A 15836-nucleotide genomic window follows, 5' to 3' on the forward strand; every position below is an offset into this window, starting at 1 on the left:
GGATATTGGTCCTTTTAATAGAGGCTTAATAGGATGTTTTATTAAAAGCTGTTGGGTAGGTTTGCGGAGGATCATCCTTAAGCCAGGTTGGTCTCAGATATTTAAGACCTTTAAAAGTTGTGTGCTAATAGGTGCTGAGCCCCACCAACACTCCTTGCATTGTACAGCACCAAGTCACGGTTCACTAAAATGTAATCCATGGCTGGGATGTCGTGTTTGAGATTCTAAACTCTTGAACTGAATGCCTTGGAGAGAAGGCAGCATAGAAATATGACAAGAACAAATTCTTCAATAGATTATACATCAGCACTTGAAGGAAGGTCCCAAAAGTGGTTGTCATGACTATATAATTTGCTTTGCTTTGTTTTTATACAGAACACTTCAAAAATGGGGAAAGCTGTATTCAAAAATCTGTTCCATATAAAAATGGTAAGATAATGTTAAAACAGGGCAACCTTTTGCACAGAGCAACTCCCTAATTTGGGGGGGGGGGTGGAACCTTATTCAAAAACTCAGAACGGAAAGATCTCAAGTTTTGTTTGGCATGTCAACTAAATTTAAAGCAGTGATAAAACAGCAACGATTCTTGTGGCACCTTAAAAACAAATTGCTTTATTGTGGCATACATTTTAATGTTCTACAAGCTGCTTCACATCACAAAAGTTTTGACTCCAGGTCTTTGTCTTGAAGGTGATGGAAGAAACTTTATTGTTTCTGCTGCAACACACCAATATAGCTACTCTGCTGACAATGTTGGACTACAATTGCTGCTATCTTTTCAGGACTAACTGGTACCCATACTAGGGTATTGGGTCAACCTGCCAAGACCATGTCTTTCATGCTCTCCTACTTCTCAAATAAACCCTACTCATGAGTTTGGATCTTGTGGAGGATTTCCACAGATGAGGGGGAGGTGATTTTTGCCCACTCCCCCGCATCATGGCTGGCCTCTCTCTTGCCTTCATGCTGTTCCTGATGGGTTGTCCTCCAGGAGCAGCATATTGGGGGGAGGAATCTTTGGCTGTAAAATGAGAAAGTCATGCTCCACTGATAGCAATACCTTCATCAGCAAAAATTATCACTACATCCAAGGCATTACCTCCAGGTCATTGCAAGGGATTCTGGAGCGTGTGGTTGCATGCATGCACTGTTCATGCAAAATGCCAGCCAGGCCTGGGGGGCTTAATGGAATGAACTAAGGACACACTCTGGAATATGTTCATTCCAGTTGTACATGGCAATGGAAAGACGGTAGTGATAAACAAGCTGGGCAAGTGGTCTTTGAATCTTGTCTGCCATCCCTGTTCTTTGCCCTCAGTCAACTCTTATCCACTTCCAAGGAACCACATGATTTCACAGAGCAGTAACATTTCGATATTTAGCTGTCAAGGAGGCCACCTCAGTGGACTATGTAACCTTGAGAAGGGCCTATTTTATTCATTTATTAGCCCCAGCATTGTGATGCAACACTGACTTTTTAGAAGAAAGGTTTATGTTCTCTTACATTTATGGGCAAGTCACAAACACACTTCTTACTGCTGTGTCCTAGGACTATTCCACTGAAGAGCAGGAAGGAAGAAACATATCTTCCTAGGATAAGTCCAGCCAATGTGGAACAATGATTAATCGTGTCAGCCTCTAACCTGGAGAACAAGGTTTGATTTCCCAGCTCTTCCACTGAAAGCCTGCTGGTGATCTTGGGCTAGTCACAATCCCTTTCAGGGCTCTCTCAGTCTCTCCTACCTTGGGCCTTCTCTCAGAACACTCTCAGTCCCAGACACCTCACAAGACGCCTGGAGTGAAGAGAGGAAACGAAAGTAGCTGTAAGCTGCTTTGAAACTCCTTAGGGCAGAGAGAAGGGGGGGGCGAAGAACCACCTCTTCTTTATCTATAGGGGGACTTTGAAAATGCAGCTGGAATGCTGGCTCTTGATTATGGTGGGGTATTCATTGGTGAAGCCCACTGGTTGGCATGCAGCCAGTCTCTCTCTCTCTCAGCTTACAAGGTTTTTGTGGGAATAAAATGGAGTGATATGAAGTCCATATACAGCACATTTGTGGGAGGGCAGGATATAAATGTATGGAATAATTTTTATTCACCACCAGCCTGTGGATAGCCCCCAACTCCGAGCCCTTCAGTGGCTCCAGCTGTGATGAGGAGACCCATTTGCATGCATTCTTGGTCTGACTGCCCTTCTGAGCTCCAAATCCCTGTCAACATGGTCTGTGTCTAAAGTCAATAACAGCGTGCTCAGGGCTCCCAGAGGAGATTAGCAACAGCTGTATTTTTCTTGAAGGGAGTCATGTTATCAAAGGAGTGAAAAGAGGTAAATTTTGCAGTAAGGTTTTTAAAGGGGAGAACTGTATTCGACTCTGAATTCCTGCTCTCGGAAGGTGACCCAGCTTCTTTTGTTTTCTTCATGCAGTAAGGGGGAGGGCTAAGCCACATGAAGAAAAATCTTATGAGTTGTCCTGCTTTTTTGTGTACTTGTTCCAGCATACATTTCATAATGTTCAAGTTGAGGAAGGACAGAGAAGGACATAAATGGACTGGATCGCAATCCATGAGTAAAATCAACTGAACATCACAGCATTTATGGAAATTACTCCCAAGCAAGAAGCCACAGGAGTTCAGCTTGGCAAGGTTCACCTTGTTTCAAATGTTTTCTCTTGGCCAACATGGCCTTTACTTCCATGTAGACATACATAGGACTGATCCTTTTGGCTCAGTTAACTTTTGGAGCAGAGGTTTGGTTTCTGTTTTTACATAAGAGCTCTTGGCTTTGCTTTTCATATTTCGTTGGCTTCCCATGTTCCTTTACTCTTTGGTGAAGTGTACAAGAGTGCAGCTACATAAATAACATAGTGTTGCCAATTGGCCTGGAGAGAAACACTGCCCTGTCCTTTGAACAAAGGCTAAATAGTGAGTTATCTACCCGGTGATGTTGTTTTGCTTCATGTCAGGAACTGCCTGTTCCATGCATTGAGCTCTTTTAAAGAACAGGACATTTTTCTTCAGGTCATTTGGCAACCTAACACAGAAATCATGGGACCTCTCCAGAACATACTTACTTCTGAGTAAAATTTGTTAGAGCTGGATTGCAAGAAATCTACATGATCCCGCCAGGTGCCTGCCATAGCATTCACATGCTAAACATGTGCTGGTTTGGGAAAGTGACATGGGACTGGAAAGGAGAAATGCAGATGAGTTTGTTTATCTCAACTTCAGCCCACCCTTCTGAGAAGCAAAGAGGTGGGAAACACCAGGGGCTGTTTTCTCTGAATAAGACCACTTGCTTCACTTTCTCACTTCTGGGGGACAGCTCCCAGTCCCAACTGGGGGAAGGTGCAAGCTCCCTTCATTTCTTCATTCATGTGCTAATGAGCCATCATCACTCTGTCCATTACCTGCAGAGGCCCCTTGTGGACTATGTCCACAGGGAAAGAGTTGCTTGTTTAACTGGCCAGGTCTATGCTTGGAAAGGGAATCTCCAAATTTTTAGGTACATCTCTGAGCATAAAGACTATGAAAAGAATGTGGGTTGGGTGTCAGTGCAGACAGCCAGACCACAAGGCTTAGTCCAGGGGTAGTCAAACTGTGGCCCTCCAGATGTCCATGGACATCTGGAGGGCCACAGTTTGACTACCCATGGCTTAGTCGGTCTGTGTCTTTAACTGGTGAAAAGGCAGCGGCTCTCTTTCAAAAACTTGTTAAGGAGGAGAGGGCCTGTGAGTTTCTGGTTATTACTTTATTGGTGATGCTTGTACAGGGATGGGGGAGCTTAACTGGTAATGCCTGGTAAACAACAGTAATTGCATTGCTGCTTCCAGTGGGGGGGGGGGGCTATAGAGAAACTAGCCGAGAGAATCCCAGGAAGCAGAGCTGGAAAAGTTGGTCGGCCTCGGCCCCCACGAACTTATGATGAAATCCGGAGCAAATCTTGACAGTTAATTCTATTTCCCGCATCTCGCTTTTATTTCAGCAAGAGGGGGGAAATATTACTTTTTAATTGATTTCATCACTAGAGTTGTTAGAACTGCAAAAAGAAAATTAAGGTGGTGGAGTAGGGGGGGGCGGGGAAAGGCCCTCGCTTGAAAAGTGAGCAATGCGCCCAGCTGCTCCGAGTGAGAACTTTTTGCGGAGATAATTTATTGGAAGGTGAAATAAAATATTATTGCCTTGTCTGTCCGGATTGCCGCTGAAATGCATCAATTCTCATATTGCGATATAATTCAATGATTTGTTTATTTGGTCGTCCTGAATTATTAACAGCTGCTGTTTTATAATAAGAAGATTTGGCTGGATTATTTCTTTGATTTCCCCCCTTCTCTGTTTATTAAGTTTCCATTGATTTCAAACACATCTTCCTGCCCCCTAAACCCAAAGAAGATGAATACAAATCAAAGCATTCCAGACCCCAAACTCTTTAATTTCTTCAGGAAATGCTAGTTGCAGTTGGCACAGAATAAATTATTCACGGGCGCTCACAGCCGCTGAAGGAAGCCGATATTAAAGGTCTCGGGAATGAAGTGCTCATTTTGCATCGGGATCTGTATTAGAATAACCAGGCTGAAGGCAGAGGAGGCCTTCCTTTCCCGGCCCACCCCGCAGCTCCTCTGGAGCAGCAGGGAAGACACTCTCCAGAGGGTAAGGCCCTGCCTGCGCCCCATGCCCGGGGCACCGGCCTTCCCCAGGCAATCAGGAGGCAGGGGGCACCGGAGAAACCGTCCAGGGCACTGGGGGGGGGGGGAGGGCACTGCGATCTTCGCTTCTTTCACACACACCCTCCCTCCGTGAAACTATATGCGGCTTAGCATTCCGTGTAAAAGAAGCCGTCCACCCCCCTAGCAACAGTAGCAGTCCAGGACCTCGGGTTGGCCATAGTTGCAAAGGAGAGAAGAAGAGGAGGAAGCGGTCCTCCCTGGGGTTTGCTAGTTGGGTGGTGGAAGCCTGACGTTGAAAAGATATTGGATGTGGGTCAACAAGTGGCCTCTGATCTGAGGAGATCAGGAAAGTTATCCAGCCTGCAATGGAGGACAAACCCCCCTCCTCAAAAAAGCTGTGTGTGTGTGTGTGTGTGTGTGTCCCTCCCTCCTGCGGAAAAGGCCCGGGCGTCCAGTCTTGGGAAAGAACGAGCGACAGAAGTTTGGCACCATGCAAACGCCAGCAAGAGCTCGTGGGGATCAGGGAGGCTTCCCTGCTGTCCCACCCGCACCCCTGCTACTTAATTTGCACTACACTCACCGAAGGGGACCAAACAAAAGGAAAAGGAGAAACGGGGGAAAGAAAATCCCAGATATTATTCACTGAAATTCACCCTCTGCGCTTTCAAAAAGGTCTGACTTATCCTGCACCAGACTTATCCTTCGGCCCATCGAAGGCAGGCATGGGGCCAAAACCTGCCGGGAAGCTATCCTGCCCCGACCCAGAGGACAAAGTGCGCAAGTGCGCCTGGGATCCTGCCCTCTGAGGCTGCCGAACAAGGAGGACCACTCGGGCTTACAGTGAACTTCAGCCACACAAAGTGCGTCCACACTGGTTGCGCTTGTCCATGGAGTGCGTGAGAGGGGGCGGCTTCTGATAAGAGAGGACCACAATTTGGCCACATCTCTTTCCCGCGGATGTCTTTAAAAAGTTTGAGATTCCTTGAGCCGTTAAACTTGATGTCCTCAAAGTTATGCCCCTTGATATCAGAGGGCGTTTAACCTTATTGTTGTTGTTGTTGTTGTTGTTGTTGTTGTTATTTAGATTTTTAACCCTTAAATGGGTTGTGCCCTGTCCCTTTATCAGTTCCCTAATGTTTTATTTTCCAACCTCCATCCCACCTCCAAATTTCTAAATAGGGTGATTTTAGGAATGTCTTAGGATAGATTTAATCGGTGCCTTAATATATCCATTTCTGTTTAGAGTCAGACCTGTTGGGGAATTTGGGATAAAGATGGCTTCCCTTTCAGTAGCAGGCTCCTTGAGGCCGAGCTCCTGCCCTTGTTGTTTAGGAAATTCGGTAAAGCATCATGTCCATTGATCCTTTTGTAATAAAATAACAGAAATAGTCACAGCAACTCTACTAAACGGTGCGCACGGAATTGATAGCTGAGAGTAATTTTTTTTCCTTGAGATTGTAGCTCAATTATTTCCAGCAACGCCGTTATGGGTTTCACAATGACCACCGCTAAGGAAATCTGCCTTTGCGCTGTCATTAAGGGATTGATTGGGGCAATTAATCGATTCAGGTGCAGAAGTCCCGAGCCTTGCAGAAGGGCTTCTCTACCGCGGGACTTCAGCCTTTTCTTCCCTACCGCAAGAGCTGGTTGTTTATACCCCGCTGTTCACTACCTGAAAGAGAGTCCCAAAGCGGCTTACAAAGACCTTTCCCTTCCTCTCCCCACAACAGACACACACACCCGTGGAGTAGGCGGGGCCAAGAGAGCTCTGAGAGAAGTGTGACTGACCCAAGGTCGCCCAGCTGGCTGCCTGCGGAGGAGATGTGGGGACTCCAACCCGGTTCTCCAGGCCAGAGGCCACCGCTCTTAGCCACGACCCTGCCCGGGCTGGTATCAGGAAAGGCTCTTCCAGAGGCACAATAAACTCTGGTCAGAAGCCCGGGAAATCCGAGCTGTGACTTCCTGCCATCGTGCGAGCCCCAGTAAAGCGAGTCAGTCAAGCGGCGGTGCCGCGGGGTGCAGAACGGAAGAGTGTTCGCAGCACAAATGAACATAACATGGGGGAGGCGGCATGGAGGGTTTTGGTCTCCCCGTTGGCCACTCCCAATCCCAAACATCTCTCTATGCGAACTAAGCCTGACGGATGCTCTCCAGCAAATTCAGACCGGTCGCCGCGTTGGTCTGAAGCCGGAGAACAGTGGCGGCGGCGCCTTTAAGAAGAATTCTGGGCGTACTAAAACTTGGCTGGTCTTTCAAGTGCTGGATTCCAACCCTGTGCGGATGCTTCGTGTGCTTGTGCTACAAGAGAGGAGGGCCAAGGTCCTCTCAAGAGCAGGGCCCTTAGGAAGCGTGGGAGGCGCCCGCTACTAGGATTCGTCCTTCACCCCGCGATCTTACCGCCGTCCCTTGAAAGCCCCTTGGCTCCGAGCATCGCCCTCCACGGCCCGGGAAGGAGACGCTTCCGAGCTCAGCCGCAGCCCCAGGGCCGGAAGAGAATCTAAACCTGAACCTGATGCTCTTTGACATCGGCTGAAGCGTAGGAACTTGGGGCGGGCCCGGCCCGCTTGATGCAGAGAGCGAGGAAAGGAGAGAGAAGGGCAAGATCTTGCCAGCCAAGGCTGAAGTAAAAGCGACAGGGAAACAATGTTGGTGAGGAGGTAGAAGCCACTCAGTCCTAAGGAGTCGTTTTTAGGCGCAAGGCTTTCTAGTGCCCTTTCGGGTGACGCGGTTGCCAGCGTGCTGTGTTGTTGTTTTTTCCGGGGTGGGGCGGGCGGGGAGCAACTTTGGGAGAGCAAAGGCAACTTTGAGAACTGAGGAAGTGGATCCGCGCCTAGTTTGTGGCTTGCTCCGTGCTTCGCTTGGCGACGAAGGGCCCCTCCACTCGTGGAGCCCCGGAGACGCCTTTCCTTCACTGTATGGCAGAGCAGCCAGGAGAGCCGAAGACGGTCTGGCAGCCAGGCCAGGCCAGGCCAGGGCGGTTGGGGGGTGGTCTGCATTACCCGCCTGCGCATCATGACCCCCGTTTCTCCCGGAGGTCTCCCATCCCAGTCCTCGCCAGGGCCGGTCCTGCTTCGCTTCCGAGACCTGAGGAGATCGGCCTCGCCTGCACTATCCCGGTCAGGGTGAGATTCGGGGAGATCAGGGAGATCGGAGTAGTCCGAAAAAATGCAAATTAGGTGTAGATTTTTTTTTGAGGGCGGACATTTGCTCTGTCTTGGCAGCAAGAGGCAGATGGCGTCTCCGGCTCTGGCTTCTCTTGGGTAGGCCCGGAATCCTACCACTTACAGCGAGCTGCTTCCTCGAAAGCTGTCCTTCGCCGTCCAGATGAAATCGAATTTCGTTAAGGAGAAATGCTGTGAATTCGGACGGTCTGTGTGGTCTTCCGCAGATAAGGAGCTTCGCTTCCGGGATTTGGGCGCTGAGGAGACTTGTGCCGCCTCTTTCCTTGGGGTGTTTTTTCTTAAAGGTCCAAGAAGGGGCTGCTCCGCTCTCTGTCACCCGGGATCGCCAATGCCGGCCCAAGTGGCGGTCCTATTGAAGAGGGAAGAAAGAGCCGGCGTTATTAAGGCAGAAGACGGGCCTCTTGCTTTCGGTCCCCTCGGGCTGCGGGAGGAAACCCGGGAGGCGGCATCTCTCACGTGCATCTGGGGGGACCTCGTTTCCTCCCGCTCCCCTAGCCCCACCCAACCGAAGTGGAGGCACAAACGAACGTCCTCTGAATACCTCTAACTACCAGAGCTGCGGAGAAGAGGCAGGAAGGGCTACTAGGTCCGAACCCCGGCGGCCCACGGCTCCGTTGTAAGTATGCCAAGCAAGAATGCACACACCGGATCTGTGGACACGGATTAGTTATGCCTTGACTGCCAAAAGAGCGACTGTGCAGAAGGCGCCTGGCTGGATCAGATCCACGTCCGCTCCAGCCAATATTTGCCAGTTTCCTAACAAGTCCAGCAAGTGCAGCTTCCTAACAACCGGCAAGGACTGGGTCGTTCCCAGGAGCGACTGATTGCAAAAGGCATTTCCTAAAAGAAAGTGAAAGTCCTAGTGACGCCCTAAAGAGCAGCGTTTGTGTCAAGCAGCTGGCTGGCCATCCACTGGCAGGCCATGTTCTGTTCCCACACACACCGCCACTGGGTTGTGAAGGAGTGGAAGGAAAATTTGGGAGGAAGCCCCAATGATTTCAGCGGAGCTTACTTCCAAATCTGAGTATGCCTACCCTCCCCCCCCCCCATCCACACCCACCCACCCATCTGTCAAGGATGCCGCGGTGAGTCGGGGAGGACACAGCAGAGTCCCCGGCCCGATGGGCGCGCGCGCAGATTCGAGAAACTCTCTTGAAGGCTGCATCTCAGTCGCTTGGAGGGCGGAGGCGGAGCGCCCTTGCCTGGGTCTGCAACTCTCAGCTCTCTGGGTTTAGACACCGAGAGAGATTTTGCTCCTGACCGAGCGCCCTTGCCTCCCCCGCCTTCGTAGGGGAGGACCAGCCAAGCCAAGGGTCTGTAAGGATCCCTTTCGGGTCAATTAGAGGGACTTGGGCCTGCTTGGAATCCCCCTCCCATTGAAACTACCCCCCCTTCCAACTATTTAAAAAGAACATAGGGACTAAATTAGCTTTGTTCCTTGGACACAATTGAGAGAAAACCACTGAACTCCCCGAACCTTGGGGCTTCCTCCCCTTGGGTTTCTTTCAACTGAACGCCTGCCCTTTCGTGGCTGGAGCTCCAGGTCTAAGGCAGCCTCTCTTTGATGCGCTCTGCAAAATAGCTGAGGCTGTGTTAAAGCATCCTTACGAAGAAGAGTGGATGGTGAGAAGATTCTGCTTCCTGTGTTCTGCTCCTGCCTTGTCTTTTCTTTAAAAAACTCTGGTGGGTTTTTGGAATGGTTTCTCTGAGCATTTTTTTTTTTACATTACTCGGAGCATAGATGCGTTAGGAAGGAGGCAACTGGGCTCCTGGCAAGTAGAGGTGAAGGAGAAGGAAGCGGTGGGTATCTATCGAAAAAGTGCGCTTCCTTTGCATCTTTACAGACTTTTGTCCTTCTGTTGCTGTCATACTGATGCAGCAACTGGTCTGTTTCTATATAAATGAAATCCTATTGCCAGGAGAAGGGCTCTTTGAAACCCTCTCCAGTTTGCAGTAGCAAATGCAGTGATTTGTGGGAAAAGAAGATTGTGTCCAGTTCAGCTAAGCCTGGGGCCTTGTCACTCTCCTAGCCAGTAGCTCTATTTAGTTTTAAATTGTCCTGAAGACACAGATTTCAGAGTGGAGGGCTTTTCTGCCAGTGCCTCTGGCATGCCCGAGGAACCCCTATGCCTAACTTGGAAAACAACAGTGTCAGGATATAAAGCTGTGTGGGATGAATAAAGCCTGGTACCTGAAAGACACTCTGCACATGATCAGGTGCATTTTCCTGCATCCTTTCTTATTAGGAGGGTCAGGCCTCCTCTGGACCACAACAACTGAGCTTTAAACAGCAACCATTGGCCAAACATTCCATGACTAGAGCCCTGATGGATCAGACAAATGGTCCCCCCAATAGTGCAGCCAACCAGTTGCCCTGGAGGGCTGAACACACAAACGGGGCTCAGAGGCCATGGCCTTCCTGGATGTTGCCACCTAGCACTGGCATTTAAAGGGCTGCTAACGCAGGATACGGAGGTTCCCTTTAGTCACCATGGCCGGTGCCATCAATCTGCCTAGCTCTTGTTGAAAGCCATCTCTGCTGGTGGCCATCACTATCTTCACTGGCCGTGAATCCAATTATTTCTTGAGTAAAGAAGTGCTGCTTCTGATCAGTCAGTCTTCAGTCTAGTGATCATCTTGGGGTGGCTCCAAATTTGAGTATTTAAGGAGAGGGAGAAAAAGGTCTCTGCATCCACTTCCTTCACCCAATAAAATAAGTGCTCCAAGGCCTGATCTTTCTGTCTGTTTCTGGTCCCTTCTCTTCTAGGCATTCATGTTCTCTCTGCTCTTCCTCTGCCAGCCCACTCAAGGCTTCTTCTGTCTCGGGCTGCCCTCGGTGACTGGAACACCTTGTTTCTCCCTTGGCTCTTCCAGCCCTCCTCCAGATTCCGCAGGAGTCTTCAGCCTTAGACTGTTGTTGCTGGTGTTCTCTCTGTTCCGCCGTCCTGCCAGGAGAACTCCGAAGAACATGTCTGGGCGGGTCAGCTGGGCAGACACAACTAAACGGGAGACAGGCGGGGATCAGCTATGCTGGGAAAAGAGGTGTCACTTGTACGCAGTTACTTTGGTGATCAACACTGGAATGATTTATGCCTCCGACTTTAATTATATTTCTGTGACAGGTGGCACTTCCCCGGACAAAAGCTAGCAGAGGTCAGCCAAGATGAAACGTCCCTCTATCGAGTCTGGAATACACCGGGGCAAGATGCAGGGGCCTGGCAGCACATAACACTCATGCCCCCCCACCACCCCCACCACCCCGGTTTCACAAGGAACGGCCGAGGGTGGGGAGAAGCAGAGGAGGGAATCAAGGTCAATTTTTTCCTCCCCTTTCAAGGGAATGCAGTCTGCCCTTCCCCTCCAGTTTTCCCTCCATCATTAAATAAGATGCAAAATAACCCAGTCCTCACTGCTCCAAGAAAAATACCTGGCAAAACTCAGGGGGGAGGAATCGTCCCTCCATTTTTCCTAAGCTGGAGCTCAAAGGAAAGTCCTGCAGGAGAGGACAGGGTAAAAACAGAACCGCTCTTCCATTATTCAGACAAAGCTGACCGATGATTATCAATCTGAGCCGCAGTCGATTTACAGAAGACCCACCTGTCCCATTGAAGTCAGTGGTAGGAAGCAGGGTGGTGCTCAAGCGCTTCCAACCCTCTGTTCGTGTGAGGGCCAGAACCCTAAAGACGGTGTGTGTCTGTGTGTGTGTGTGTGGGGGGGGTGTCTCCAGTCCCTTCACTCTTCGTGCCATGAAAGATTTACTCCTCTTATTTTTGGCAGTGATTAATGTTTCTGAAAGTTTACTGGAAAGGGATTTGGCTCAGAATGTCTTTTCAAAATCAGGAGGAATCCACATCAGTTTGAACAACTATGCTATGTCTTTTATGGATGTGCGTTCCTGAGGCCCTTACAGCCCAATCCTGACCTTGTTTACTCAGAGGCTGTCTCATTTGGTGTTGTCTGTATGCCTTGGACTTTGGTCTTAAAGCAGTTGCTTTCCATGCTTATTTTATCTATTATGAATATCTGTTCATCTGAGGAAGTTTCTTGGCAAACTGAAATTCTGCCTTGAACTCAGTGAGATCGTTCCAGAGTAAGAGCCTTGGAAATTGACGTCCTACTCCCAACAGACTGAAAGGCTTTTTGGTCTGCCCACAAGAACACTCAGGCATAATGGCCTGGACTGGACATACAGTGTGAATCATTTTCCTCTTCTTTTTGCTCACTGTCTTTATGCAATAAAAAAGGTTTGATCTTAGGGGGAAATATTTTGCATGGCAATAAACAAACCAGAGCAGAATGGCAATATAAGCATTCCGGGGAGGTGCAGTGTAAGCAACGCCAAGAATGCCATACTGTTCTAGCGCCGCTCTCCTCCGGTCTCAGGCAGTTTGGACTCTGGCCTGTAATGAAGACTAACTGGCTATAAGGGATAATGCAAGTGGTAGATTTCAGGGAAGGGCCTTCCTTTCTATTAAAAGAGGTCCAAGCCACTAGAAAACTGAAAGGTCAGGAAGAAAGGGGGAGTCCTCCTCTCTGCCCTTGCTGGTTTTCCTACTGGCAGTGGTTCCTAAAGGTAATAAGGCTCAGTGAGGGAAGGCAGGATCAGAAGACAACCTTGGTTTGTTGGCCTTCCAGTGCAACTTGGTGGCTGTTGCATGAAACCAGATGCTGGATCAGAATGACTTCTTTTTAAAACTAATTTATTTATCTTATTCACATTTTATACCACATCATGAGACTGCAACAACAATTTACACTCCACCTTTTCTCATGGTTCAGTAATAATAATAGCCTTCTGGTCCTCTTTGCAGAGTACCTTTTATGTTCTTTCCCAAACCTGCTCTCCCATCCTCCAGCTGAAGTCTAAAATGATACATCCCATTTTGCCAGTTCAGTTTTCTGCCACTCAGTTCTCCTACATGTGTGAACCAGGCTGTAAAATGTTATATCCAATGCTTAGTTTTGAAGCCTTCTTGAAACTGAATTCCTCCCAATGAAAGTCTTGTTATGGAAATGCACTGGAATTATTGTTCTTTGAATGAATCCTGTTCTGCTCATAACAATTCTTGTTATCTCTGTTAGTTGGGTGCTACACTCCTGTTTTGCCATTTTTAAGATTCTGATTCATCATCAACACATATATACATGAGCAGCCTAATGAGTCAGCCCATGGTTTTATCAAGGTCAGTGATGTCTACTTTGACCAGCAGAAACTTCTGGGACTGAGTCACAACTTTCCCCTTGTATGTAACATCATCATATAAAGTCAACATGAGATTCATCATAAAGATATATTCAAGTAGGTAGCCTTGTTGGTCTGAAATAGCACAACAAAAATTGAGTCCAATAGCACTTTTAAGATCAACGAAGATTTGTTCAAGGTGTGAGCTTTCATGTGCAGGCATACTTTGTGAGCTTTTGTGTTCATGCACATTTCCTTTGTCTGAGGAAGTGTGCCTACACACGAAAGTTCACACCTTGAATAATTTTTTGTTGGTCTTAAAGGTGCTATAGGACTCAATTTTTGATGAGATTCACCAGGAAGTGATTGCACCTCAAAAGCCAAATCACAGTACATGTATTTTGGTGTTTTCCATTGATGCCCACTAGAAGATACCATCCCTGGGATCATAGTCAAGCAGCCATGTTTACTAGGAAGTAGTAATCTGTGCATTAGATTGTAGTTTTGGGCTACAATCCATGTCTTACATCAAAGCAGTTGAAACCAATCTGGCACTGGCAATATGAAATATTGGGTTAGGCACTTCCTCCCTCCCCCCTCCAGTCCTGGTCTTTGGCTCAGAAATAAGTTTGCTAGCCTTTAAGGTGGTTTTGGCTACCCCAGACTAATGGATCTATCTGGAATATTTTTGAAAGAAAGTTTCTATAAGTCCAATTCACATACATAACCTTCCTTTCTTACTCCTGAATCTGTCCATGACAAGTTCAGAGCAAACTACCTGGCTTCTGATGCGTCTTGCATTTATTGATAACATGTCAGTTTTAAAAAAAGAACTGGTTTTCTTATACCTGGTTCCTCACTACCTGAAGGAGTCCCAAAGCAGCTTACAAACACCTTTCCCTTCAACACAACAGATAACCAGTGAGAAGAAGAAGAGTTGGTTCTTATATGCCTCTTTTCTCTACCCGAAGGAGTCTCAAAGTGGCTTACAATCGCCTTCCCTTTCCTCTCCCCACAACAGACACATTGTGGGGAGGGTGAACATGAGAGAGCCCTGATATTACTACTGGGTCAGAACAGCTTTCTCAGTGCTGTGGCAAGCCCAAGGTCACCCAGCCGGTTGCATGGGAGGGGGCTGAGGTGCAGAATTGAACCTGGCTCTCCAGATTAGAAGTCCACACTCCTAACCACCAAGCTGGCTCTTGAGGTGGATGGGGCTGAAAGAGTTCTGAGAGAACTGCCCTGTGAGAACAGCCCTAGAGAACTGTGACTGGCCCAAGGTCACCCAACTGGCTGCATGTGGAGGAGTGGGGAATCGGTTCTCCAGATTAGAACCCCCCACCCTTAACCACCACATAATGCTGGCTCTCAGAGGCATAAGCATGAGCAGTCTTCGTTACAATTTAACTGTACTTGTCTCCACTTAGTTTGCCCCTTGGACGAATCACGTTCTGAAAACAAAAATGTGGCTCTCCCATAATTCCTTGCAGATGGAAAGGCAGAGGCTAGCGTTTTTAAAGGGCACTTCAGACAGTTATATGCCAGGGCACACAGTGACGCCCTAGCCTGGAACTCTCACCGCTGCCTTCTTAACGCCGGAACCGATGCCAAATATCCTTGCTCAGTCACATGCCAACCCAAGTAGCGGTTCTCCGATACCTCTCGGAAAAGGCGGTTCTAATTCTTATCGTTTGTCAGAGAAACGAGAACTACTCGTTGGTTCGTATTTCCTATTGGTGAACTCTGAGTGTGAACTCTAGAAAAGGCTCTAGAGAATTGTAGGGCAAAAACACTCCACAAAACCAACCCCCCCCCCCCCAACAAACAAGATCTGCTCGGTGCTTGGAGCAGCTCCCAATAATTCATTTGTTATTCACCCACCCTCCCCTTCCTCGCTTCTCTTTGTAGGACCCTCCAGTTCAGCCTCTACCTTTCTCAACATACAGAGGGGGAAAGTCAGCAAATCGGGAGAGGGGCTATTTGAAGCCTAAAGATCCTAAAGAGTTAAATCGGTAATGAAAGTGGCCATCCCATATTTCCTTCCCCCGGAACTCCCAGAATTGCGATTGCTCAGCGAGGAGAGGCTGATTCTCCCCCCCCCCCCCCGGAACTCCGCACTTTTTTCGCTCCCAGCAGAGGGGCCCATTCTTGTCCCTGCCCCCCACCCGCGTTGATAAAAGCTGAGGAACAGCCAGCCGGGGACGGGAGAGAAATAGGGTCCGCACCGCATAGTCCGAGGGCCCTTAAATAAAGGCTCGTTTGACTAGTAGGAGGCGAAGGGAAGGAGGGAGGCAGTCAGTTTTTGGCACCTTTGCACGATAGTGCTGAGACTTTCTAAAAAGGAGAGTCTATACCCGTAAATCCGCTTTCTTTCCTAAGCCACAGGCTTAAGCAGGTTTAAGCATCATTCTAAGGGCCCTTCGCGTGGGCGCACTCGGTGCCAGGGCCTGTAAGACAGACCCTGAAAACGAAGTCTTAATATTCGTAGTTACATTCCATGTTTAAGTAATATTGTTAATATATGTGTACACAGCAACAATATTTAGGAGACGTCTTCCACTCCCAAGTACCTTGGCTGAGGACCATAAAGTTGAGCTATGGATTTCAAATGCACACAGCATCAAATTGACACCCAGGTCTTAACGACCATGAAGTGGAAGTCCATTTCTGAGATTTATTTATTTATTTTTGTATTTATACGCCGCCCTTCCCTGTCGAGGACAGAGTGGCCGAGGTCCTTCCTCAAGCCTCGAGGGGCTAGCCCACTGGACTGCCCTTGTTTGTGGCACACGGTGGGGTGGGGGACAG

The 15836-nt window shown here is 48.5% G+C and overlaps 1 protein-coding gene across 6 annotated transcripts in view; it reads right to left on the reverse strand.

Annotated features, from left to right (window-relative positions):
* The window catches only part of LOC143843452 (uncharacterized), an 85610-nt gene that overhangs the window by 65555 nt on the left and 4219 nt on the right, over positions 1–15836 (reverse strand). For 3 of the 6 annotated variants that reach the window (XM_077349513.1, XM_077349512.1, XM_077349510.1), the window contains exons 2-3: positions 10038–10845; positions 7062–8195 (exon numbers count right to left, since the gene is read on the reverse strand). The exons of the other annotated variants lie outside the window; for them this stretch is intronic. The gene's annotated coding sequence lies outside the window, so the exon portion shown is untranslated. The remainder of the gene's footprint in view (positions 1–7061; positions 8196–10037; positions 10846–15836) is intronic. 6 annotated transcript variants of the gene reach the window in all.

The sequence above is a fragment of the Paroedura picta genome, chromosome 8 (genome assembly GCF_049243985.1).
Source record: "Paroedura picta isolate Pp20150507F chromosome 8, Ppicta_v3.0, whole genome shotgun sequence".
Lineage (NCBI taxonomy): Eukaryota > Metazoa > Chordata > Lepidosauria > Squamata > Gekkonidae > Paroedura > Paroedura picta.